Source organism: Zea mays, chromosome 2 (assembly GCF_902167145.1).
Source record: "Zea mays cultivar B73 chromosome 2, Zm-B73-REFERENCE-NAM-5.0, whole genome shotgun sequence".
In the NCBI taxonomy this organism is placed as follows: domain Eukaryota; kingdom Viridiplantae; phylum Streptophyta; class Magnoliopsida; order Poales; family Poaceae; genus Zea; species Zea mays.
In genome coordinates this window covers 20,301,913-20,327,129 of record NC_050097.1, presented here as the reverse complement: position 1 = coordinate 20,327,129, position 25,217 = coordinate 20,301,913, and the positions used below count along the sequence as shown (strand labels likewise).

General features: G+C 52.0%; 1 non-coding gene across 1 annotated transcript; it reads right to left on the bottom strand.

Moving 5' to 3' along the window:
- Positions 1 to 22,658: 22,658 nt before the first annotated feature.
- LOC111591044 (small nucleolar RNA Z247) lies at positions 22,659 to 22,800 on the bottom strand. The gene has a single exon (XR_004856807.1). It is a non-coding gene; the product is annotated as a small nucleolar RNA Z247 (small nucleolar RNA).
- Between the last annotated feature and the right edge of the window lie 2,417 nt (positions 22,801 to 25,217).

Below are 25,217 nucleotides of genomic sequence, written 5' to 3'. Positions count from 1 at the left end.
AGACATCTTCGGAAACACTAAAAAACTGTTTTCAAAGCCGAAGCTTTAAAACTAAAGACTCAGGGAATCTTAGCGCGCAAAAGCTAAAAATCGAGCGAGCGAGAGCAAGTGGCAAGAGAGCGTACCAAATGAGCTCGCGGTATGCTCTTATTTATACGCTCGGTGCGGTAAAAATTGAAAGACCCCGCCTGTCAGTGAATGTTGCTATTCTAGCAAAGGGAAGGTGTTTTTTCGGACCTTCGGCTTAAAGCCTTCGTCCATGTCGCAATCTAAATTTATTATTTTAACAAATTAATATTGCGAGGGGCTACTGTTGGGGGCCTTCGGCTTCCGAAGGTCCTATAAACATGATTTAACAGTGTTTTTAGAGTATAATGTGTGAGCAGGTATCTTCGGACTCGTATCAGAAAGGGAGAAGCTCAAAAGGTACGAAGGTTGACACAGCGCCGAAGCTGTGAAGCAGGAAAGCTTCGGCATGTTCGCAGAAAAGGGAACCGACTTAAAGATGAAAAGGCCATTTAGACCTCGATAGATTGCTATAGAATTATCACCAAATGTAAAGGGCATGTATGTAATTTTGTATGGGTTGTACCCATGCCTATAAATAGGTGAACAGTACCCCCGTACTGTTCACGCTGACTTGGTGTTCACTTTTGCGTCACGCTTGTACTTTCATTTCCTTCAAATTGAAGGTACATCTGTAATCCAATGTTATTTTTATTTATATATAATAATGATATGTGATGATCTACGTAATCCTTTATGTTCCTTGTAATTCATTCTTCATTAATATGTAATGCATTTATAATGGTTCGCCCTTTGTGACCTTCGTCCGAAAATCATTATTTTTGCTTCGTAGGACGAAGGACTTAATCGATTAACATTTTTCTGTGTTGCCTTGTTCTTGAAGCATTTGAGAACAAGTCCCCAACAGAGGGGTTCCCCCCTTTTTAGCCCCCGAGGGAGGGTCGGGCTCTACCGAGGCGAGGCTGACCCTTCCTTGACGACTGAGACTTGTGTGGGAGCGAGGTATACGAACGGCTTGAAAACATCTTGAGGGTAGAAGTGACGTAGCTGTCGGATGTTCCAAGCGTTGCCGTAGACCTCGCCTTGACCGCCGGCCAGCTTGTGGATCTCCTCGCCTATCGCTCTGCGCTTCTCCTCGTCGAATCGGCGCAGAGGCTGCTTGACGGGTCGGGCTCCGGCCCGAATATCCAGCGAGTGCTCGGCGACATCCCTCGGTATGCTGGGCATGTCCGAGGGACTCCACGTGAAGACGTCGGCGTTTGCACGGAGAAAGTCGACGAGCCCTGCTTCCTATTTGGGGTCGAGCCCGGAGCCGATCCGGATCTGCTTGGAGGTGTCGCCGCTGGAGTCGAGGGGGACGGCCTTAACCGTCTCCATTGGCTCGAAGTTGCCGGCGTGACGCTTCACGTCTGGCACCTCCTTGGAGAGGCTTTCCAGGTCGGCGATGAGGGCCTCGGACTCGGCGAGGGCCTCGGCGTATTCCACGCACTCCACGTCGCATTCGAACGCGTGTTTGTACGTGGGTCCGACGGTGATGACCCCGTTGGGGCCCGGCATCTTGAGCTTCAGGTAGGCGTAGTTGGGGACGGCCATGAACTTCGGTTAGCATGGCCTTCCCAGTACCGCGTGGTAGGTTCCTCGGAACCCGACCACCTCGAACGTCAGAGTCTCCCTTCGGAAGTTGGAGGGTGTTCCGAAACAGACGGGAAGGTCGAGTCGTCCGAGGGGCTGGACGCGCTTCCCGGGAATAATCCCATGGAAGGGCGCAGCGCCTGCTCGGACGAAGGACAGATCGACACGCAGGAGCCCGAGGGTCTCGACGTAGATGATGTTGAGGTCGCTGCCTCCGTCCATAAGGACCTTGGTGAGCCTGACGTCGCCGATGACGGGGTCGACGACGAGCGGGTATTTCCCCGGGCTCGGCACGTGGTCGGGGTGGTCGGCTTGGTCGAAGGTGATGGGCTTGTCGGACCAGTCTAGGTAGACTGGCGCCGCCACCTTCACCGAGCAGACCTCCCGGCGCTCTTGCTTGCGATGCCGAGCCGAGGGATTCGCCGCATGCCCACCGTAGATCATGAAGCAGTCGCGGACCTCGGGGAACTCTCCTGCTTGGTGATCTTCCTTCTTGTCGTCATCGCGGGCCCTGCCACCCTCCACGGGTGGCCCGACCCTGTGGAAGTGGCGCTGAAGCATGACGCACTCCTCAAGGGTGTGCTTGACGGGCCCCTGATGATAGGGGCACGGCTCCTTGAGCATCTTGTCGAAGAGTTTGGCACCTCCGGGGGGCTTCCGAGGGTTCTTGTACTCGGCGGCGGCGACAAGGTCCGCGTCGGCGGCGTCGCGTTTCGCTTGCGACTTCTTTCTGCCTTTCTTCTTGGCGCCGCACTGAGTAGACGCCTCGGGAGCATCTTCCGATGGGCGGCCCTGGGCTGCTTGTCCTTTCGGAAGATAGCCTCGACCGCCTCCTGGCCAGAGGCGAACTTGGTGGCGATGTCCATCAGCTCGCTCGCTCTGGTGGGGGTCTTACGACCCAACTTGCTCACCAGGTCGCGGCAGGTGGTGCCGGCGAGGAACGCGCCGATGACATTCGAGTCGGTGATGTTGGGCAGCTCGGTGCGCTGCTTCGAGAATCGCCGGATGTAGTCCCGGAGGGACTCTCCCGGCTGCTGCCGGCAGCTTTGGAGGTCCCAGGAATTCCCGGGGCGCACGTATGTGCCCTGGAAATTGCCGGCGAAAGCTTGGACTAGGTCGTCCCAGTTGGAGATCTGCCCCGGAGGCAGGTGCTCCAACCAGGCGCGAGCGGTGTCGGAGAGGAACGGGGGGAGGTTGCGGATGATGAGGTTGTCGTCGTCCGTTCCACCCAGTTGGCAGGCCAGACGGTAGTCCGCGATCCACAGTTCCGGTCTCGTCTCTCCCGAGTACTTTGCGATAGTAGTCGGGGATCGGAACCGGGTCGGGAACGGTGCCCGTCGGATGGCCCGGCTGAAGGCCTGCGGACCGGGTGGCTCGGGCGAGGGACTCCGATCCTCCCCGCTGTCGTAGCATCCCCCACGCCTGGGGTGGTAGCCTCGGTGCACCCTCTCGTCGAGGTGGGCCCGACGGTCGCGATGATGGTGCTCGTTGCCGAGGCGGCCCGGGGCCGCAGGCGCGGTGTTGCGCGTGCGCCCGGTGTAGACCGAGGCTTCCCGCATGAATCGGGAAGTCGCGGCATGAGGTTCCGAGGGGTATCCCTGCCTTCGGGAGGCAGAGCTCTCGGCCCGTCGGACCGTGGCGCCTTCCAGGAGATTCTTGAGCTCCCCCTGGATTCGCCGACCCTCGGTGGTGGATGGCTCCGGCATCGCGCGGAGGAGCATCGCTGCTGCAGCCAGGTTCTGGCCGACCCCACTAGACGCGGGTGGTGGCCTGACCCTGACGTCGTCGGTGACGCGGTGCTGGAAACCCTGGGGCAGATGACGTATTTCTCCGGCCGGGGTTGGTTCGCCCATGCCTGCCCGACGTCCCGGCGGATCGGCTCAAGCGCTTCTGCTCCCTCGTCGAGCCTGGCCTGCACCTCGCGGATTTGCTCGAGCTGTGGGTCGTGACCCCCCGCCGGAACGGGGACCACAACTAGCTGCTCCCTTGGGATGTCAACGCGGGGCACCGGCCTAGGGAGATCACCGTCCTCCGGCATGCCGAGAAGATTGCCTTCGGAGGGACCCCCTAGATTGACGTGGAAACATTCGCGGCTTGGGCCGCAGTCTTCGTCGTCGAGGCTGCGGCTACCGTCAGAACAGCCGGAGAGGCAGTAGTCACATGCGGTCATAAAGTCCCGCATGGCACTGGGGTTGCCAAGTCCAGAGAAATCCCAACAGATGCTGGGCTCGTCATCTTCCTCGGACCCAGAGGGCCCGTAGGTCGAGACGTCCGTCAGCCGGTCCCAAGGAGACCGCATGCAAAACCCCAGAGGGTTTGGACTCGCCCCTACGAGAGCGTCCACCAAAGCGAGGTCGCTAGGCAGGTTGAGGCTGAATCCAAATGACGTAGGATGGGAATCAGTCGGTACCTTTTGGTCGACGAGCGGCGATGAAGTCAAGTCGGGGACTGACTGCACCGTCGTCTCAAGTACAAGGGTGACGTCCAGCAAGCTCTCCGCTAGTGCGCTGGCGTCGTCCGCTTGCTCGGGATTGGCGTGTCGCGGGGAGACGACGCTCGTCTTCGTCTCAAACGCGAGGTCAATGTCCGGTGCGCCCCTCGTTGGGGTGCCGGCGCTGTCGACTCGCTCGACAGCCGACGAGGTGCTGCCTCCTGCTTGGCCTTGGTCGCCCCGCCTCCTCCTCCGTCGACGGGGGAGAGGACGGGGTGAGCTCGAATGTTGTTCTCCCACCACGCGGGGAAGACGTCGTCGATTCCTCCGCCGGCGGGCGGGTTGTCGGCCGCCATTGTCGTCGTCGCGCGGCGGTGGAAGGAGTATCATGTCGTAGCTGCCGTCGAAGGACATGAACTCAAGACTCCCGAAACGGAGCACCGTCCCGGGTTGGAGAGGTTGCTGGAGACTGCCCATCTGGAGCTTGACGGGAAGCTATTCGTCAACACGCAGCAGGCCCCTACCTGGCGCGCCAACTGTCGGCGTTCCGAGACCGGGGGTCCCTTGGGCCGACGAGTGAGTGTCGCCGCGTGCCCCAGCCTAGATGGCTCGAGCGCGAGGGCGAGCGCGAAGGGGGGAGAAGCGAGGCGGCCGGAGACCGGCGTGAGAGAGGTGGGAATCCCGCGGCCTTCGTGTTCGTCCCGCGCCCAGGTCGGGTGCGCTTGCAGTAGGGGGTTACAAGCGTCCACGCGGGAGAGGGAAGCGAGCGGCCCCAAGAGAGCGCCTGTCTCGTCCTCGTCCCCGCGCGGCCAACCCTCTCTAAGAGGGCCCTGGTCCTTCCTTTTATAGGCGTAAGGAGAGGATCCAGGCGTACAATGGGGGTGTAGCAGAGTGCTACGTGTCTAGCGGGGGAGAGCTAGCGCCCTAAGTACATGCCGTCGTGGCAGCCGGAGAGATTTTGGCACCCAGCTGGTGTGATGTCGTGGCCGTCGGAGGAGCGATGGAGCCTGGCGGAGGGCAGCTGTCGGAGCGGTCGGGTCCTTGCTGACGTCCTCTTGCTTCCGTAAGGGGGCTGAGAGCTACCGTCGTCACAGAGCATGCGGGGCGCCATCATTGCCTATCTGGCGGAGCTAGCCAGATGGGACGCCGGTCTTGTTTCCTGCTGCCCGAGTCAGCTCGGGGTAGGGCGATGATGGCGCCTCCCGTTGACGTGGCTGGTCTGCGCCCTAGGTTGGGCGATGTGGAAGCTCCTCCGAAGCCAAGGTCGAGTCTGTCTTCCGTGGCCGAGGCCGAGTCCGAGCCCTGGGTCGGGCGAGGCGGAGGTCGTCAGCTGAGGCCAGGGCGGAGTCCGAGCCCTGGGGTCGGGCGAAGCGGAGTTCGTCGTCTTCTGGGGCTGAGCCCGAGTCCGAGCCCTGGGTCGGGCGGAGCGAAGTTCGCCGTCTTCCGGGACTTAGCCCGAGTCCGAGCCCTGGGTCGGGCGGAGCGGAGTTCGCCGTCTTCTGGGACTTAGCCCGAGTCCGAGCCCTGGGTCGGGCGGAGCGGAGTTCGCCGTCTTCCGGGACTTAGCCCGAGTCCGAGCCCTGGGTCGAGCGGAGCGGAGTTCGCCGTCTTCCGGGGCTGAGCCCGAGTCCGAGCCCTGGGTTGAGCGGAGCGGAGTTTCCTGTGGTGCCTTCTGCAGGACCTGACTGCCTGTCAGTCTCACTCTGTCAAGTGGCACTGCAGTCGGCGCGGCGCAGGCGACGCTGTTCTTCTGTCAGGCCGGTCAGTGGAGCGGCGAAGTGACGACGGTCACTTCGGCTCTGCCGGGGGGCGCATGTCAGGATAAGGGTGTCAGGCCACCTTTGCATTAAATGCTCCTGCGATTTGGTCGGTCGGTGCAGCGATTTAGTCAGGGTTGCTTCTTAGCGAAGGCAGGGCCTCGGGCGAGCCGGAAATATGTTCGCCGTCGGAGGGGGGCCTCGGGCGAGACGGAAATCCTCCGGGGTCAGCTGCCCTTGTCCGAGGCTAGGCTCGGGCGAGGCGTGATCGAGTCGCTCGAACGGACTGATCCCTGACTTAATCGCACCCATCAGGCCTTAGCAGCTTTATGCTGATGGGGGTTACCGGCTGAGAATTAGGAGTCTTGAGGGTACCCCTAATTATGGTCCGCGACACTAGTACACCCTTAAAAGCTAGTGAACCATCACATCTTCTAAAGACAGACACATCTACATTTGTAAATAGACAATTATATCCCATATTACATAATTGACTAACAGATAGTAAATTATAACCAAGAGACTCAACTAAAAACACATTAGAGATAGAGTGCTCATTTGATATTGCAATCTTGCCTAAACCTTTCACCTTGCCTTGGTTCCCATCACCGAATATGATTGAATCTTGGGAATCCTTATTCTTGACGTAGGAAGAGAACATCCTCTTTTCCCCCGTCATATGGTTCGTGCATCCGCTGTCGATAATCCAGCTTGAACCCCCGGATGCATAAACCTGCAAGGCAAATTTAGGCTTGGGTCTTAGGTACCCAACTCTTGTTGGGTCCTACAAGGTTAGTCAAAATTGTCTTAGGGACCCAAATGCAAGTTTTATCATCCTTACATTTTGCCCCTAATTTCCTAGCAACTATCTTCCTATCCTTTCTACAAATAGCAAAGGAAGAATTTAAAGCATGATAAATTGTAGAGGGTCCATTCATAACTTTCCTAGGAACATGAACACTATTCTTTCTAGGCACATGATGAATATTCTTCCTAGGCATATCTCTACCATGCATATAGGAAGAACTGGGAGCAAACATAGCATAAGAATCATAGGCATGTGAATCAAAAGCATTACAACTCCTATGAGATTGTCTTCTATCATTGTACATAAAAGCATGGTTCTTTTTAGTACTACATGCCATAGGGGCCTTCCCTTTCTCCTTGGCGGTGATGGGAGCCTTATGGCTTGTTAAGTTCTTGGCTTCCCTCTTGAAGCCAAGCCCATCCTTAATTGAGGGGTGTCTACCAATCGTGTAGGCATCCCTAGCAAATTTTAGTTTATCAAAATCACTTTTGCTAGCCTTAAGTTGGGCATTAAGACTAGCCAGTTCATCATTTAACTTTGCAATCAAAACTATGTGTTCACTACAAGCATCAATATCGAAATCTTTACATCTATTGCAAATAACAACATTTTCTACACAAGTTGTTGATTTACTAGCTATTTCTAATTTAGCATTCAAATTATCATTAATGCTCCTTAAGCTAGAAATCGTCTCATGGCAAGAAGATAATTCACAAGAAAGCATTTCATTTCTCTTAACTTCTAAGGCATGAGATTTTTGTGCTTCTACAAATTTATCATGTTCTTCATACAACAAGTCCTCTTGTTTTTCTAAAAGCCTATTCTTATCATTCAAGGCATCAATTAATTCATTAATTTTATCTACCTTGGTTCTATCTAGGCCCTTAAATAAACATGAATAATCTATTTCATCCTCATCACTAGATTCGTCCTCACTTGAAGAAGCATAAGTAGAGTTTCGAGTACATACCTTCTTCTCCCTTGCCATAAGGCATGTGTGACGCTCGTTGGGGAAGAGGGATGACTTGTTGAAGGCGGTGGCGGCGAGTCCTTCATTGTCGGAGTCGGACGAGGAGCAATCCGAATCCCACTCCTTGCCAAGATGTGCCTCGCCCTTTGCCTTCTTATAGTTCTTCTTCTTCTCCCTCTTGTTCCCTTGATCCTAATCACTATCGTTGTCGGGACAGTTAGCAATAAAATGACCAAGCTTACCACATTTGAAGCATGATCGCTTCCCCTTTGTCTTGGTCTTGCTTGGCTGCCCCTTGCGACTCTTTAGCGCCGTCTTGAATCTTTTGATGATGAGAGCCATCTCTTCATCATTAAGTCCGGCCGCCTCAATTTGTGCTACCTTGCTGGGTAACGCCTCCTTGCTCCTTGTTGCCTTGAGAGCAACGGGTTGAGGCTCATTGATTGGACCGTTTAGAGCGTCGTCCACGTACCTCGCCTCCTTGATCATCATTCGCCCGCTTACGAATTTTCCAAGGACTTCTTCGGGCGACATTTTGGTGTACCTGGGATTCTCACGAATATTATTCACCAAATGAGGATCAAGAACGGTAAAGGACCTTAGCATCAGTCGGACGACGTCGTGGTCCGTCCATCGCGTGCTTCCGTAGCTCCTTATTTTGTTGATAAGGGTCTTGAGCCGGTTGTATGTTTGTGTCGGCTCCTCGCCCCTTATCATCACGAATCAAGATAATAAATGAGCATTTGTACTTTGAGGAATACGAGAGTAATCAAAAGAAAAGTTCGAATTGACCGGTTTCCTGTAGTCGTTGTGGTCGTCGTCCTTTTGGGAAGAAGTAGACTCATCGTTGTCGTCGTAGTAGACGATCTCTTTGATGCGCCTCGTCTTCTTCTTCTTCCCTTCCTTCCGTCTATGGCCTGAGCCGGAGTCGGTAGGCTTGTCGTCCTTCGGCTCGTTGACGAAGGATTCCTTCTCTTTATCGTTGATCACGATACCCTTCCCCTTAGGATCCATCTCTTCGGGCGGTTAGTCCCTTTGTGAAGAGAATGGCGCTGATACCAATTGAGAGCACCTAGAGGGGGGTGAATAGGTGATCCTGTAAAACTTGAAAACTTAAGCCACAAAAACTTGGTTAAGCGTTAGCACAGTAAATGCCAAGTGGCTAGAGAGGAGCCAAAACACAATAACCACAAGAAATCAATCACAGAGATGACACGGTGGTTATCCCGTGGTTCGGCCAAGACCAACGCTTGCCTACTCCACGTTGTGGCGTCCCAACGGACGAGGGTTGCAATCAACCCCTCTCAAGCGGTCCAAAGACCCACTTGAATACCACGGTGTTTTGCTTGCTTTTCTCAATCCCGTTTGCGAGGAATCTCCACAACTTGGAGCCTCTCGCCCTTACACTTGAAGTTCACAAAGAAGCACGGAGCAAGGGAGGGATTAGCAACACACTCAAGACAAGAAATTACAGCAACACCACGCACACAAGTCGCAACGAGAGCTCACAACGTAACTCAATGAGTTCACCACTCAACTAGAGCTCTAATTGCTATCGCAAAGAATCAAAGGCGAGGAATCGATGTCTTGGTGCTTAGGAATGTTGTAGGAATGCTTGGTGTTATCCTCCATGCGCCTAGAGGTCCCTTTTATAGCCCCAAGGCAGCTAGGAGCCGTTGAGAGCAATCTAGGAAGGCTGATCTTGCCTTCTGTCGACTGGCGCACCGGACAGTCCGGTGCACACCGGACACTGTCCGGTGCCCGATTTCCTTCCAAAAATGGCGCAGTCGACCGTTGGCAGCTAGAGAGCCGTTGGCGCACCGGACATGTCCGGTGCCTCCTACTAACCGTTGGCTCGGCCACGTGTCCCGCGCAGATCGTGCGGCCGACCGTTGGCTCACCGGGCAGTCCGGTGCACACCGGACAGTCCGGTGAATTATAGCCGTACGTCGCCGATGAATTCTCGAGAGCGACGAGTTCGCCTGTGAACGGCCCACCGGACAGTCCGGTGCACCACCGGACAGTCCGGTGCACCACCGGACAGTCCGGTGAATTATAACCGTACACCGCCGTCGAAGTCCCGAGAGCAGCCACTTTGCTCGAGCCAGCCTGGCGCACCGGACACTGTCCGGTGCACCACCGGACAGTCCGGTGCTCCAGACTGAGCAAAGTCTTGGCTACCCGAGCCAAGGCATTTTCAATTGGATTTTTCCTGTTTCCAGCACTTAGACACAATACATTAGTCTCTAAAACAATGTACTAAGTCTGAGAAACTGTAACGCCCTGAATTTGGGGGTAGAATTTTTTCTTCTTTTCTCTCACCAAATTCGGGCGTTACTCTTTTCTTTTCTCGTTCCCTCGCTAAACTTTGACCTTTTCCAAAGTTTTAGCGGGGTTCGGCTTGGAATTCCCGTGTTAAGAAAAACCCTAAATTACCTTATGTTGTTTGATGCACCATGCCGAACTATGCATTCTTTGATTGCTTAGGAATGTAAGTGCATTCATCTAAGAAGATCGGATTTCGAAAAGAAGAAAAACCTTTTCCTTTCTTTTTCTTTTTCTTTTTTCTTTCTCTCCCTCTTCCTTTTCTCTCCCCCGCGCCGTGGGCCGCGCCCTGGCCGGCCCAGCCGCCCCCCGCGCGCCCCTTTGGGCCCAGTTGGCCCATGCCGCCCCCTCCCTTTATTTTTCCCAAAACCCCTCTCCCTCCCTCTCATTCTCTCTCTTCCCCACCCCAGCCGCCGCCCCCCTGCCCTAGCCGCCGCCCCCTGCAGCTCGGCCGCCCCTGCAGCTCGGCCGCCCCGCCGTTCGGCCGCCCGTCCCCGTCCCCGGTGAGGTCCCCCTCCCCCTCTCCTCCCTCCCCTCTCCCCCTCCTCTCCTCCCTCCCCCTCCCCGGCCCAACCGCTGCCCAGCTCGGCCGCCCTTGGCCGGCTCGGCCGCCGCCGCCCCTGCGCGCCCTGCCCCGCCCCCTGGCCAGTTCGGCCGCCCGCCCGCCCAGCTCGGCCGCCCGCCCGCCCAGCTCGGCCGCCCCCCCCCCCCGCCGGTTCGGCCGCCCAGCCCGGCCGCCCCCTGCGCGCCCCAGCTCGGCCGCCCCCCTGCCCCGCGCCCGCGCCCTGCCCAGCCGCCCCTGCCCCAGGCCGGTTCAACCGCCCCCTCTTTTTTATTTTCATTTTATTTTTATTACTGGTATGTGTTTTATTTTAGGCAGGTTAATCATTGTTCATGTTATTGAAACATGAAATTTAATTTGGAATTCCGTTACGCTAGTTGATTCATATAATCAATTGTTTATCCAGTTCAATATTGATCAACTAAAAATGACTAGGTTCCCATTAGTGCATATAACTAAATTCTTTTGTTAGAACCAATTGTAACTAATCGTTAGTGCATAAGCTTTAACCTCTGCGAGACCTTTTCCCGTTTCTTTCTAACCATAATGAATGCGATATCGAATGTCATACTTGATGCATATTCACTTTATTTGTTCCCTTGTATGATGTACTGTTTGTTTCCCAATTTGAATGGATGAATGTATGTATGCTTGCAATCGCATAGAGAACGATCCGGTCGAAGAGCCCGAGGAACTCGCAGGAGAAGCCCCTGAGCAGCAGTCGGTTGGTGGAGGCAAGTGTCCTTTGACCTATCTCTGTCCTATTCATTATTTAATTCACCTCCCGCATTACACATTTATACCTAAGGATTGACTAGCTTTTGTTGTCCATGTTCTTGTTTACCTATCTGGGTTGGATTATTATTATTAGTTAGCTTTATGCTATTGCTCAACTCTAATCAATGAACATGATGAGATTATCTATGATACGCTGTTTTCCCTTCTCTTATTATGATGTTGTACTTGTGGCTTTAAGGGGGCTCGAGCGGTTTCTCGAGTGCCTCTCCGTAAGGACCTGTTCTATGGATGACCGCCCGGGAAAACAGTGCAACCATGAGGGTAGAATGGGGTGCCCTTAGCTGAATAATTAGAGGATCCGGGATGTAGTTCACTTAGCCGTCGTGCCATCAATGGGGCTCGGTGTATGCGGCTCGCTCTGCCAAGGTTGATTTGTCCCTTGGGGAGGAGTGCGGTACATTTAGGAAACCTAACGGGTGGCTACAGCCCCGGGGAATCTTTGTAAAGGCTACGTAGTGATGCCCTGCTAGGCCACCTAGGTAGTGGTCAATGGGGAGTAGCTCTCTCCGGGCAGAAAGGGAATCACGGTTTGTGGGTAAAGTGCACAACCTCTGCAGAGTGTTTGAAAACTGATATATCAGCCGTGCTCGCGGTTATGAGCGGCCAAGGGAGCTCCAGTGATTAGTGGTACTTGATCAGAGATACTTTGGTACAGGTGGCTATGAGATCGATGGTTTTGGTTGTGACCATGGTGCTGGTAAGTGGTACTCTTTCCGTTTGGAAAGGGCTACGTTTGGGTTAATAACGTGGGTTAAATCTAAAACTTGGCTTTCTACTAGTAAGTAATAATCTGACCAACTAAAAGCAACTGCTTGACTTATCCCCACATAAAGCTAGTCCACTACAGCCAAACAGGATACTTGCTGAGTATGTTGATGTGTACTCACCCTTGCTCTACACACCCAACCCCCCCAGGTTGTCAGCATTGCAACCACTGCTCAGGCGAAGATGAAGCTGTGGAAGGAGACTTCCAGGAGTTCCAAGACTACGACGAGTTCTAGGAGTGGGTTAGCGGCAACCCCCAGTCGGCTGCCTGTGAAGGTCGCAGTTATCTACGTTTCTTTTCCGCACTTTGATTTATTGTAAGAACTATATGGACGTCTCAGACGTATGATGTAATCAACTATTATTCCCTTTTAATACTATTTTGAGCACTGTGTGATGATGTCCATGTTATGTAACTGCTGTGTACGTGAATAACTGATCCTGGCACGTACATGGTTCGCATTCGGTTTGCCTTCTAAAACCGGGTGTGACATAAGTGGTATCAAAGCCGTGCTGACTGTAGGACCGCTAACCTAGAGTAGAATGGTCGTTCTAAGGACTATAGACCTCTGTCTCTGCCTTGACTTTGATATCTCTTCAAAAGTTGGTCATACCGACCAAACCTATGTTCTACTATATATTATACCTTGCTGAAAATCATGTTTTATTCTAATCCTTCATTTACTTATGATTCCTTATTTGCTGGTCATATTAATTCTGTTCTCACCCTTTTGCTTGCGATGTCTTTTATAGATGGCTCGACTTAGACACACTGCACGTAAGTCCGTCATCCCCTTCTTACCCTCCCGCCTTGCTGAGCGTCCGCTTCGCCGTCCCGTGGCCGGACAGTCCAGCCACTTGGAGAGACTGCACCACCGCCTGCATGAGGAGCAGGAACGTCGACGACAGGAGCAGGAGCAGCAGGGCTCTTCCTTCTCGCTCCACCAGGAGATAGAGTCTGTGAGGAGCTGCTCCCCTGTGCTTCCCCTGGAGGCGCCCCCTGCACCACCACAGGGCGCCCCAGCCCCTGGAGCAGCTGCTGGAGGAGATCTAGACGACGGAGATGGCGACGACAGCTCGAGCCACGACACCGACTTCTCTGCTAACCATGAGCTGGAAGGATGGTTTGCTCGATCCATCACTCACGACGCTGCTCGCGGGTGTCACTTCCACGATGCGCTCGATACCCTGCTACGTCGGGCACTTAACCGGCATACTTGGTCCATCGAGTATCGCTGTGTGGTCTACCAGCACTGTCGCGGGGTCTACCCGGACCGCTGGGAGGCAACTTGCTTGGTGCGCCGCCCGGAGAACAGTCTCTAGGGTGCGGAGGCCTGCTCAGAGCACTATTCTATCTCTGAGCGGGACTCAGCTGAGGCAGCCATGCAAGATGCTGCACGGCGTGCGCTTTCGCACTACTGCTCGGTTTTCGGTGGGGTAGCTGATGGTCTTGACCTGAGGTATTACCCCCGCCGTTCATCTGGCAGCACAGGAGGCGTGATTGTCTCACCCGTCAGTGAGGGCAATCCTAGGTTGAGCAGCACAGTCAACCTAGCCGCCGTGCTAAACACGGAGCTGGACCATGCATTGGACGAGCTGAGTAGGGCTCGTGCTGAGATCGCCCTGCTGCGGGCTGAGCGCGCGGAACGTCGTCACCTGGAGGATGGTTCCCCCGCTCCCGTCGGGACTCAGCACCTGTACCGTTCACCTCGGCGTGGATCCCAGTCTTATGGCAATCCCGACTGCAAGACCAAGATAACTCTAGAACCATAGATCGTTAGAGTTGGATCTTGTAATTAATACGAAATATATATATACATAGAAGCTTCAGTCTTAGCGTTAGTCTCGGTTTTAGTTAGTCTTAGTTAGACAGGGTAGTTTGCTATATCCTGTGCATTTATGTTTGTCATGATGAACTATGTTTGGTTTGGATCTTTGTAATGATTGTCACCAGAGTGTGGGTATCCCCTGCATTTTGGTTTACCTATTATGTTAATGGAGTTAGTTATATAGTTGGGAAATCTTTTATTCCCCTTTCCTCTTTATCTGAGAAGCTGTGTGGTCTATGTTGGAGATCAGTGAAGATGCTCATCTGTTCAGTGCTGTTGAAGAATCCTCTACTCTTTTCTTATACTGCAAGACTTGCCAGATCAGTTCTGATGTGTGGTTGCATTCTGCAGATATCAGAGAACAGGCGCAGAGGAGGAAGGCGTGCTCAGCAGGAGCGAGCCGCTCAACAGGATGAGGTGCCCCAGCAGCAGCACCTGCCGCCCCCGCCCCCGATGTCCATTGAGCAGATGTTTCTGATGCAGACTCAAGCGGTTCAAGCCATCGGTCAGACTTTGGCCGCCATTCAGCAGCAGCAGCAGCAATAGCAGCAGGCCCCACCTCAGCCTCAGATGCCCAGAGACAAGCGTGCTGAATTCATGAGAGGTTATCCACCAACGTTCGCTCATTCTTCTGACCCCATGGATGCTGAAGACTGGCTGCGCACTGTAGAGCGGGAGTTGCATACCGCTCAGTGCGATGACAGGGAGAAAGTTCTGTATGGTCCCCGTCAGTTGAGAGGAGCAGATTGATGAGCTGTCAGAGAAAGGTTACATCCGGCCAAGCACCTCGCCTTGGGCCGCTCCTGTCTTGTTCGTAGAAAAGAAAGATGGCACCAAAAGGATGTGTATCGATTACCGAGCTTTGAATGAAGTCACGATCAAGAACAAGTATCCCTTGCCCAGAATAGAAGATCTGTTCGACCAGTTGAGAGGAGCCAGTGTGTTCTCCAAGGTTGATCTGAGGTCAGGTTATCATCAGCTCAGGATCCGACCTTTGGACATTCCGAAGACGACATTTATTACCAAGTATGGTTTGTATGAGTTCACAGTGATGTCTTTTGGTTTGACCAATGCGCCAGCGTTCTTTATGAACTTGATGAACAGTGTATTCATGGATTACCTTGATAAGTTTGTGGTGGTATTCATTGATGACATTCTGATTTACTCTCAAAGCGAAGAAGAGCATGCAGATCATTTGAGGATGGTATTGCAGAGATTGCGAGAGCACCAGTTGTATGCAAAGTTGAGCAAGTGTGAGTTCTGGATCAGTGAAGTCCTGTTCTTGGGTCATATAATCAACAAAGAAGGTTTGGCTGTGGATCCGAAGAAAGTGGCAGACATACTGAACTGGAAAGCGCCAACAGATGCTCGAGGAATCAAGAGTTTCATTGGAATGGCCGGATATTATCGGCGATTCATTGAAGGGTTTTCGAAGATTGCGAAACCTATGACAGTGTTGCTAGGCAACAAGGTTGAGTTCAAGTGGACCCAGAAATGCCAAGAGGCCTTTGAAGCGCTGAAAGAGAAGTTGACTACAGCGCCTGTCCTAGTCTTGCCTGATGTGCACAAGCCCTTTTCGGTGTATTGTGATGCTTGTTACACAGGTTTGGGATGTGTGTTGATGCAAGAGGGAAGAGTTGTGGCTTACTCGTCCCGACAGCTGAAGGTTCATGAGAAGAATTACCCAATCCATGATCTAGAATTGGCAGCAGTGGTTCACGCACTGAAGACATGGAGGCACTATCTGTATGGACAGAAATGTGATGTTTACACAGACCACAAGAGTCTGAAGTACATATTCACTCAGTCAGAGTTGAACATGAGGCAACGAAGATGGTTAGAGTTGATCAAAGATTATGAGTTGGAGATTCATTACCATCCAGGCAAAGCAAACGTAGTGGCAGATGCTTTGAGCAGAAAGAGTCAAGTCAATCTGATGGTCGCTTGTCCGATGCCTTATGAGTTGGCCAAAGAGTTTGACAGGTTGAGTCTCGGATTTCTGAACAATTCGCGAGGAGTCACAGTTGAGTTGGAACCTACCTTGGAGCGCGAAATTAAAGAAGCGCAGAAGAATGATGAGAGGATCAGTGAGATCCGGCGACTGATTCTAGATGGCAGAGGCAAAGATTTTCGAGTGGATGCAGAAGGCGTGATATGGTTCAAAGACCGCTTGTGTGTTCCCAATGTCCAGTCCATTCGGGAGTTGATTCTTAAGGAAGCTCATGAGACAGCCTATTCTATTCACCCTGGCAGTGAGAAGATGTATCAGGATCTGAAAAAGAAATTCTGGTGGTACGGAATGAAAAGGGAAATCGCAGAGCATGTGGCTATGTGCGATAGTTGTCGAAGAATTAAGGCAGAGCACCAGATACCTGCTGGATTGTTGCAACCGTTGCAGATCCCTCAGTGGAAATGGGATGAAATTGGTATGGATTTCATAGTCGGATTGCCTCGCACTCGAGCCGGCTACGATTCCATTTGGGTAGTAGTGGACCGCTTGACCAAGTCAGCCCACTTCATACCTGTCAAGACCAACTACAGCAGTGCAGTATTGGCAGAGTTGTATATGTCTCGGATCGTTTGTCTTCATGGTGTGCCAAAGAAGATAGTGTCAGACAGAGGAACGCAGTTCACCTCTCATTTCTGGCAGCAGTTGCATGAAGCCTTGGGCACACATCTGAATTTCAGTTCAGCTTATCACCCGCAGACAGATGGCCAGACCGAAAGGACCAACCAAATTCTTGAAGACATGTTGAGAGCCTGTGCGTTGCAAGATCAGTCCGGATGGGATAAGAGATTGCCTTATGCAGAGTTTTCCTATAACAACAGTTACCAGGCCAGTTTGAAGATGTCACCATTTCAGGCGCTCTATGGAAGGAGTTGTAGAACTCCGTTGCAATGGGATCAGCCCGGAGAAAAGCAAGTGTTTGGGCTAGACATTTTGCTTGAAGCCGAAGAGAACATCAAGATGGTTCGAGAGAATCTGAAGATAGCGCAATCGAGGCAGCGAAGCTATGCAGACACAAGAAGAAGAGAGCTGAGTTTTGAAGTCGGAGACTTTGTCTATCTGAAAGTGTCACCGATCAGAGGAGTCAGAAGATTCGGAGTGAAAGGCAAGTTAGCACCCCGCTACATTGGTCCGTATCAGATTCTTGCAAGACGTGGAGAAGTGGCCTATCAGCTCAGTCTACCAGAAAATTTGTCTGCTGTGCATGATGTCTTTCATGTGTCTCAGTTGAAGAAGTGCTTGCGTGTGCCAGAAGAGCAGTTGCCAGTGGAAGGTCTTGAAGTCCAGGAGGACTTGACCTACGTTGAGAAGCCAGTGCAAATCCTTGAGGTTGCAGACAGAGTCACCCGAAGGAAGACCATCAGAATGTGCAAAGTCAGATGGAATCACCACCCAGAGGAACAAGCAACCTGGGAGCGTGAAGATGATCTGATGGCTAAATACCCAGAGCTCTTTGCTAGCCAGCCCTGAATCTCGAGGGCGAGATTCTTTTAAGGGGGATAGGTTTGTAACGCCCTGAATTTGGGGGTAGAATTTTTTCTTCTTTTCTCTCACCAAATTCGGGCGTTACTCTTTTCTTTTCTCGATCCCTCGCTAAACTTTGACCTTTTCCAAAGTTTTAGCGAGGTTCGGCTTGGAATTCCCGTGTTAAGAAAAACCCTAAATTACCTTATGTTGTTTGATGCACCATGCCGAACTATGCATTCTTTGATTGCTTAGGAATGTAAGTGCATTCATCTAAGAAGATCGGATTTCGAAAAGAAGAAAAACCTTTTCCTTTCTTTTTCTTTTTCTTTTTTCTTTCTCTCCCTCTTCCTTTTCTCTCCCCCGCGCCGTGGGCCGCGCCCTGGCCGGCCCAGCCGCCCCCCCGCGCGCCCCTTTGGGCCCAGTTGGCCCATGCCGCCCCCTCCCTTTATTTTTCCCAAAACCCCTCTCCCTCCCTCTCATTCTCTCTCTTCCCCACCCCAGCCGCCGCCCCCCTGCCCTAGCCACCGCCCCCTGCAGCTCGGCCGCCCCTGCAGCTCGGCCGCCCCGCCGTTCGGCCGCCCGTCCCCGTCCCCGGTGAGGTCCCCCTCCCCCTCTCCTCCCTTCCCTCTCCCCCTCCTCTCCTCCCTCCCCCTCCCCGGCCCAACCGCTGCCCAGCTCGGCCGCCCTTGGCCGGCTCGGCCGCCGCCGCCCCTGCGCGCCCTGCCCCGCCCCCTGGCCGGTTCGGCCGCCCGCCCGCCCAGCTCGGCCGCCCGCCCGCCCAGCTCGGCCGCCCCCCCCCCCCCCCCGCCGGTTCGGCCGCCCAGCCCGGCCGCCCCCTGCGCGCCCCAGCTCGGCCGCCCCCCCTGCCCCGCGCCCGCGCCCTGCCCAGCCGCCCCTGCCCCAGGCCGGTTCAACCGCCCCCTGGCCGGTTCAACCGCCCCCCCACTTTTTTATTTTCATTTTATTTTTATTACTGGTATGTGTTTTATTTTAGGCAGGTTAATCATTGTTCATGTTATTGAAACAGGAAATTTAATTTGGAATTCCGTTACGCTAGTTGATTCATATAATCAATTGTTTATCCAGTTCAATATTGATCAACTAAAAATGACTAGGTTCCCATTAGTGCATATAACTAAATTCTTTTGTTAGAACCAATTGTAACTAATCGTTAGTGCATAAGCTTTAACCTCTGCGAGACCTTTTCCCGTTTCTTTCTAACCATAATGAATGCGATATCGAATGTCATACTTGATGCATATTCACTTTATTTGTTCCCTTGTATGATGTACTGTTTGTTTCCCAATTTGAATGGATGAATGTATGTATGCTTGCAATCGCATAGAGAACGATCCGGTCGAAGAGCCCGAGGAACTCGCAGGAGAAGCCCCTGAGCAGCAGTCGGTTGGTGGAGGCAAGTGTCCTTTGACCTATCTCTGTCCTATTCATTATTTAATTCACCTCCCGCATTACACATTTATACCTAAGGATTGACTAGCTTTTGTTGTCCATGTCCTTGTTTACCTATCTGGGTTGGATTATTATTATTAGTTAGCTTTATGCTATTGCTCAACTCTAATCAATGAACATGATGAGATTATCTATGATACACTGTTTTCCCTTCTCTTATTATGATGTTGTACTTGTGGCTTTAAGGGGGCTCGAGCGGTTTCTCGAGTGCCTCTCTGTAAGGACCTGTTCTATGGATGACCGCCCGGGAAAACAGTGCAACCATGAGGGTAGAATGGGGTGCCCTTAGCTGAATAATTAGAGGATCCGGGATGTAGTTCACTTAGCCGTCGTGCCGTCAATGGGGCTCGGTGTATGCGGCTCGCTCTGCCAAGGTTGATTTGTCCCTTGGGGAGGAGTGCGGTACATTTAGGAAACCTAACGGGTGGCTACAGCCCCGGGGAATCTTTGTAAAGGCTACGTAGTGATGCCCTGCTAGGCCACCTAGGTAGTGGTCAATGGGGAGTAGCTCTCTCCGGGCAGAAAGGGAATCACGGCTTGTGGGTAAAGTGCACAACCTCTGCAGAGTGTTTGAAAACTGATATATCAGCCGTGCTCGCGGTTATGAGCGGCCAAGGGAGCTCCAGTGATTAGTGGTACTTGATCAGAGATACTTTGGTACAGGTGGCTATGAGATCGATGGTTTTGGTTGTGACCATGGTGCTGGTAAGTGGTACTCTTTCCGTTTGGAAAGGGCTACGTTTGGGTTAATAACGTGGGTTAAATCTAAAACTTGGCTTTCTACTAGTAAGTAATAATCTGACCAACTAAAAGCAACTGCTTGACTTATCCCCACATAAAGCTAGTCCACTACAGCCAAACAGGATACTTGCTGAGTATGTTGATGTGTACTCACCCTTGCTCTACACACCCAACCCCCCCCCCCAGGTTGTCAGCATTGCAACCACTGCTCAGGCGAAGATGAAGCTGTGGAAGGAGACTTCCAGGAGTTCCAAGACTACGACGAGTTCTAGGAGTGGGTTAGCGGCAACCCCCAGTCGGCTGCCTGTGAAGGCCGCAGTTATCTACGTTTCTTTTCCGCACTTTGATTTATTGTAAGAACTATATGGACGTCTCAGACGTATGATGTAATCAACTATTATTCCCTTTTAATACTATTTTGAGCACTGTGTGATGATGTCCATGTTATGTAACTGCTGTGTACGTGAATAACTGATCCTGGCACGTACATGGTTCGCATTCGGTTTGCCTTCTAAAACCGGGTGTGACAGAAACATACCTTTATCCTTGATTCATACTTTGTCCACCATTTTACACTTATGCACTTGTGTTGGACACTAAATCACCAAAATACTTAGAAATGGCCCAAGGGCACATTTCCCTTTCAAATGTGCTTCTTTCAGCATCATGCGTCCGCTTACGAATTTTCCGAGGATTTCCTCGGGCGTCATCTTGGTGTACCTGTGGTTCTCACGAATAAGATTTACAAGATGGGGGTCAATAATTGTAAATGACCTAAGCATGAGTCGGACGACATCATGATCCGTTCATCTTGTACTTCTGTAGCTTCGGATTTTGTTGATAAGTGTTTTGAGCCTATTGTAGGTCTGTGTTGGCTCTTCTCCCCTTATCATCATGAATATCCCAAGCTCCCCTTCCGCCAGTTCCATTTTAGTGATCATGGTGGCATCATTTCCCTCGTTAGAAATCTTGAGGGTGTCCCAGATTTGTTTGGTGTTGTCCAAGCCGCTGACTTTGTTATATTCATCCCTGCATAGAGATGCTAGCAAAACAATAGTGGCTTGGATATTTTTATGAATTTGTTCATTAATAAACACATGATTATCAGTACTATCAAAATGCATCCCATTTTCTACAATTTCCCAAATGCTAGGATGGAGGGAAAATAGGTGACTACGCATTTTATGGCTCCAAAATGAGTAATCCTCTCCATCGAAGTGTGGGGGTTTTCCAAGTGGAATAGAGAGTAAATGAACATTTGAATTGTACGGAATGCGAGAATAATCAAAGGAGTAGTTTTGATTAACCGTCTTCTTTTTGGACGAGGAGTCGTCATTGTCATCCCTTGGTAAAGAAGAGGAGGCGTCACTGTCGTAGTAGATGATCTTCTTGATGCACCTCTTCTTCTTCCCATCCCTCTTCTTGTAACTCGAGCCTGAGTCAGTGGGATTGTCGTCTCTTGGCTCATTGAGGAGGGACTCCTCCTTGTCGTTGATCACCACCCTCTTGCCCTTAGGATCCATCTCTTCAGGCGGTTAGTCCCTTAGATGAAGAGTACGACTCTGATACCAATTGAGAGCACCTAGAGGGGGGGGTGAAGAGGTGATTCTACAAAATTCAACACTAATAGCACAAACTTGGTTTATAAAATGTTAGTTAGAATAAACTAAGTTGCTATGAAGCGAGCTCTTGAAAAGAAATCAATCACAGAGAAAAGCAACACAAGAGACACGATATTTTTATCCCGTGGTTCGGCCAAGTAACACTTGCCTACTTCCATGTTGTGGCGTCCCAATGGACTAGGGTTGCACCCAACCCCTTTCAAGTGATCTAATGATCAACTTGAATACCACGGTCCTCTTCTTTAGCAATCTTTTACCGTTTGCGAGGAATCTCCACAAGTTGGAGCCTCTCGCCCTTACAATGTTGATCACAAGAGAAGCACAAGAGTAAGGGAGGGAAAGCAACACACGCAAGACTCAATTCGTAGCAAATACATGCACACAAGCCAAGACGTGAGCACAAAACACGGCGTGGGGAGTTCACAACTCAAATGGTGCTCAAATATCTAACACAACGATCCGAATGCGTGGCGGTGGAGTCTAGGCATCTTAGAATGATCAGAGAATGCTTGGTCTACTGCTCCATGCGCCTAGGGGTCCCTTTTATAGCCCCAAGGCAGCTAGGAGTCGTTGAAGTTTCAATTGGAAGGCAATTCTTGTCTTCTGTCGGGTGGCGCACCGGACAGTCCGGTGCACCACCGGACATGAACAGTAGCAGTCTGGTGCCTGATCTCCTTCCTTATCGGGCGCAGCCGACCGTTGGACCTCTGGTCCCGTTGACACAACGGACACTGTCCGATGCACACCAGACAGTCCGGTGTGACCAACCGACCGTTGGCGCGGGCCACGCGTCGCCCGCTGATTGCGTTGCCGACCGTTGGCGCAGACGGCTTTGGCTCACCGGACAGTCCGGCGCACACCGGACAGTTCGGTGAATTTTAGCCGCGGTGCCATTGCTTTTTCCCGAGGGCGACGAGTTCGTCGCCGGGCCAGCCTGGGCACCGGACACTGTCCGGTGCACCACCGGACAATTCGATGCACCACAGGCTGGTGCTGGTTTGGCTGAAATTAGCCAAAACTTCTCCTGTCTGATTCCAGTTTTCCTAGTACTTAGAGAGATGTGTTAGTATCTAAAAATAATTTACTAAGTCCAGAGACATGCCTTGATTCTTGATTTTGCACTTCTCAACCACTTAGGGCATATTAACTAAAACCATGTGTTGGGCATCTAATTACCAAAACATTTATAGAAATGTCCCAAGGGCACATTTACCTTTCAAGGAGCACCTGATGACACACTGCCAGAGGAGCGACGGTGGTTATTGTTTGTGTTGTATCCTCCACGAGACCTGCGTGAGGAAGAGCCATGGCCGGAGCTAGAGAAACGCCCACGACCACGAGATGGAGATCCACCACGAGTCCAGGAAGGACCACGACCCCGTGACACTACGTTGGTGGAGGAGGACGAGTTGTAGGAGGTGTGGGCAGCTTGTTGCGTCAACCGGAGTTCAAAAGCCAGCATCTATGAATATAACTCAGCGGGTGCAATTGGCTCGACCCAGGTAACAATAGAGGACACAAAAGAATTATAGATCTCTTCATCAAGGCCAGTGAGCACATACGCAACAAACTCCTCATCTCTGAGGGGTTGACCAAACACGGTCATCTCATCTGCGTAGCTCTTCATCTTGGAATAAAATTCTGTCATGGTGGACGCGCCTTTCTTTGTTGTGGCGAGCGCGATGCGCGTGCTGACAGAGCGAGCACGAGTACGATTGGCGTACATCTTATCTAGCGTGTGCCAGACATCAACCAATGTCATGAGCGTGGTGACTCCGATGAGCACCTACCTCATCAAGGACGAGAAGAGATACCCGATACAGCCTGATCACGGGAGACCCAGCGAGCATACTGAAAGGGAATTAGGCTTACACCTAGTTCCTAAATAATTTTGGTGGTTGAATTGCCCAACACAAATAATTGGACTAACTAGTTTGCCCAAGTGTATAGATTATACAGGTGTAAAAGGTTCACACTCAGCCAATAAAAAGACCAAGTTTTGGATTCAACAAAGGAGCAAAAGGGCAACCGAAGGCAACCCTGGTCTGGGGCACCGGACTGTCCGGTGTGCCACCGGACAGTGAACAGTACCTGTCCGGTGCACCAGGGGACTCAGACTTAAACTCTTCACTCTCGGGATTTCTCGGAAGCCGGCGCGCTATAATTCACCGGACTGTCCGGTGTGCACCGGACATGTCCGGTGCTCCAAGGAAGCGCGGTCTCCGGAACTCGCCAGCCTCGGGTTCGCGTGGCAGCCGCTCCGCTAAAATTCACCGGACTGTCCGGTGTGCACCGGACTGTCCGGTGTGCCAGCGGAGCAACGGCTCTTTTCGGCGCCAACGGCTCCCTGCGGTGCATTTAATGCGCGCACAGCGCGCGCAGACGTCAGACATGCCCATACCGGTGCACCGGACATCAAACAGTACATGTCCGGTGTGCACCGGACACCCAGGAGGGCCCACAAGTCAGAAGCTCCAACGGTCAGAATCCAACGGCAGTGATGACGTGGCAGGGGCACCGGACTATCCGGTGTGCACCGGACTGTCCGGTGCGCCATCGAGCAGACGCCTCCAGCCAACGGTCAAGTTTGGTGGTTGGGGCTATAAATACCCCAACCACCCCACCATTCATTGCATCCAAGTTTTCTACTTCTCAACTACTACAAGAGCCCTAGCATTCAATTCTAGACACACTAAAGAGATCAAATCCTCTCCAATTCCACACAAAACCCTAGTGACTAGTGAGAGTGATTTGCCATGTTCATTTGAGCTCTTGCGCTTGGATTGCTTCTTTTCTTTCTCACTTGTTCTTGAGATCACAACTCCATTGTAATCAAGGCAAGAGGCACCAATTGTGTGGTGGCCCTTGCGGGGAAGTTTTGTTCCCGGCTTTGATTTGAGAAGAGAAGCTCACTCGGTCCAAGGGACCGTTTGAGAGAGGGAAGGGTTGAAAGAGACCCGGCCTTTGTGGCCTCCTCAACGGGGAGTAGGTTTGCAAGAACCGAACCTCGGTAAAACAAATCTCCGTGTCTCACTTGCTTATTCGCTTGGGATTTGTTTTGCGCCCTCTCTCGCGGACTCGTTTATATTTCTAACGCTAACCCGGCTTGTAGTTGTGTTCATATTTGTAAATTTCAGTTTCGCCCTATTCACCCCCCCTCTAGGCGACTATCAATTGGTATCAGAGCCCGGTGCTTCATTAGAGCCTAACCGCTCGAAGTGATGTCGGGAGATCACGCCAAGAAGGAGATGGAGACCGGCGAAAAGCCCACTACAAGCCAAGGGAGCACTTCATCGGAAGAATCCCGCACCAAAAGGAGGGAGAAGAAGAAGAGCTCCTCCAACAAAGGGAAGGAGAAGAAATCTTCTTCTCACCACAAAGAGAAGAAGGAAAAATCTTCTTCCCACAAGCCGCATCGGAAAGGCGACAAGCACAAGAGGATGAGGAAGGTGGTCTACTACGAGACCGACACTTCATCAACATCGACCTTCGACTCCGATGCGCCCTCCGTCACTTCTAAGCGCCAAGAGCGCAAGAAGTATAGTAAGATCCCCCTACGCTACCCTCGCATTTCCAAACATACACCTTTACTTTCCGTCCCATTAGGCAAACCACCAACTTTTGATGGTGAAGATTACGCTAGGTGGAGCGATTTAATGCGATTTCATCTAATCTCGCTCCACAAAAGCATATGGGATGTTGTTGAGTTTGGTGCGCAGGTACCTTCCATAGGGGATGAGAACTATGATGAGGATGAGGTGGCCCAAATCGAGCACTTCAACTCTCAAGCGACAACAATACTCCTCGCCTCACTAAGTAGAGAGGAATATAACAAAGTACAAGGGTTGAAGAACGCCAAGGAGGTTTGGGATGTACTCAAAACCGCGCACGAGGGAGACGAGCTCACCAAGATCACCAAGCGGGAAACGATCGAGGGGGAGCTCGGTCGGTTCCGGCTTCGCAAAGGGGAGGAGCCACAACACATGTACAACCGGCTCAAGACTT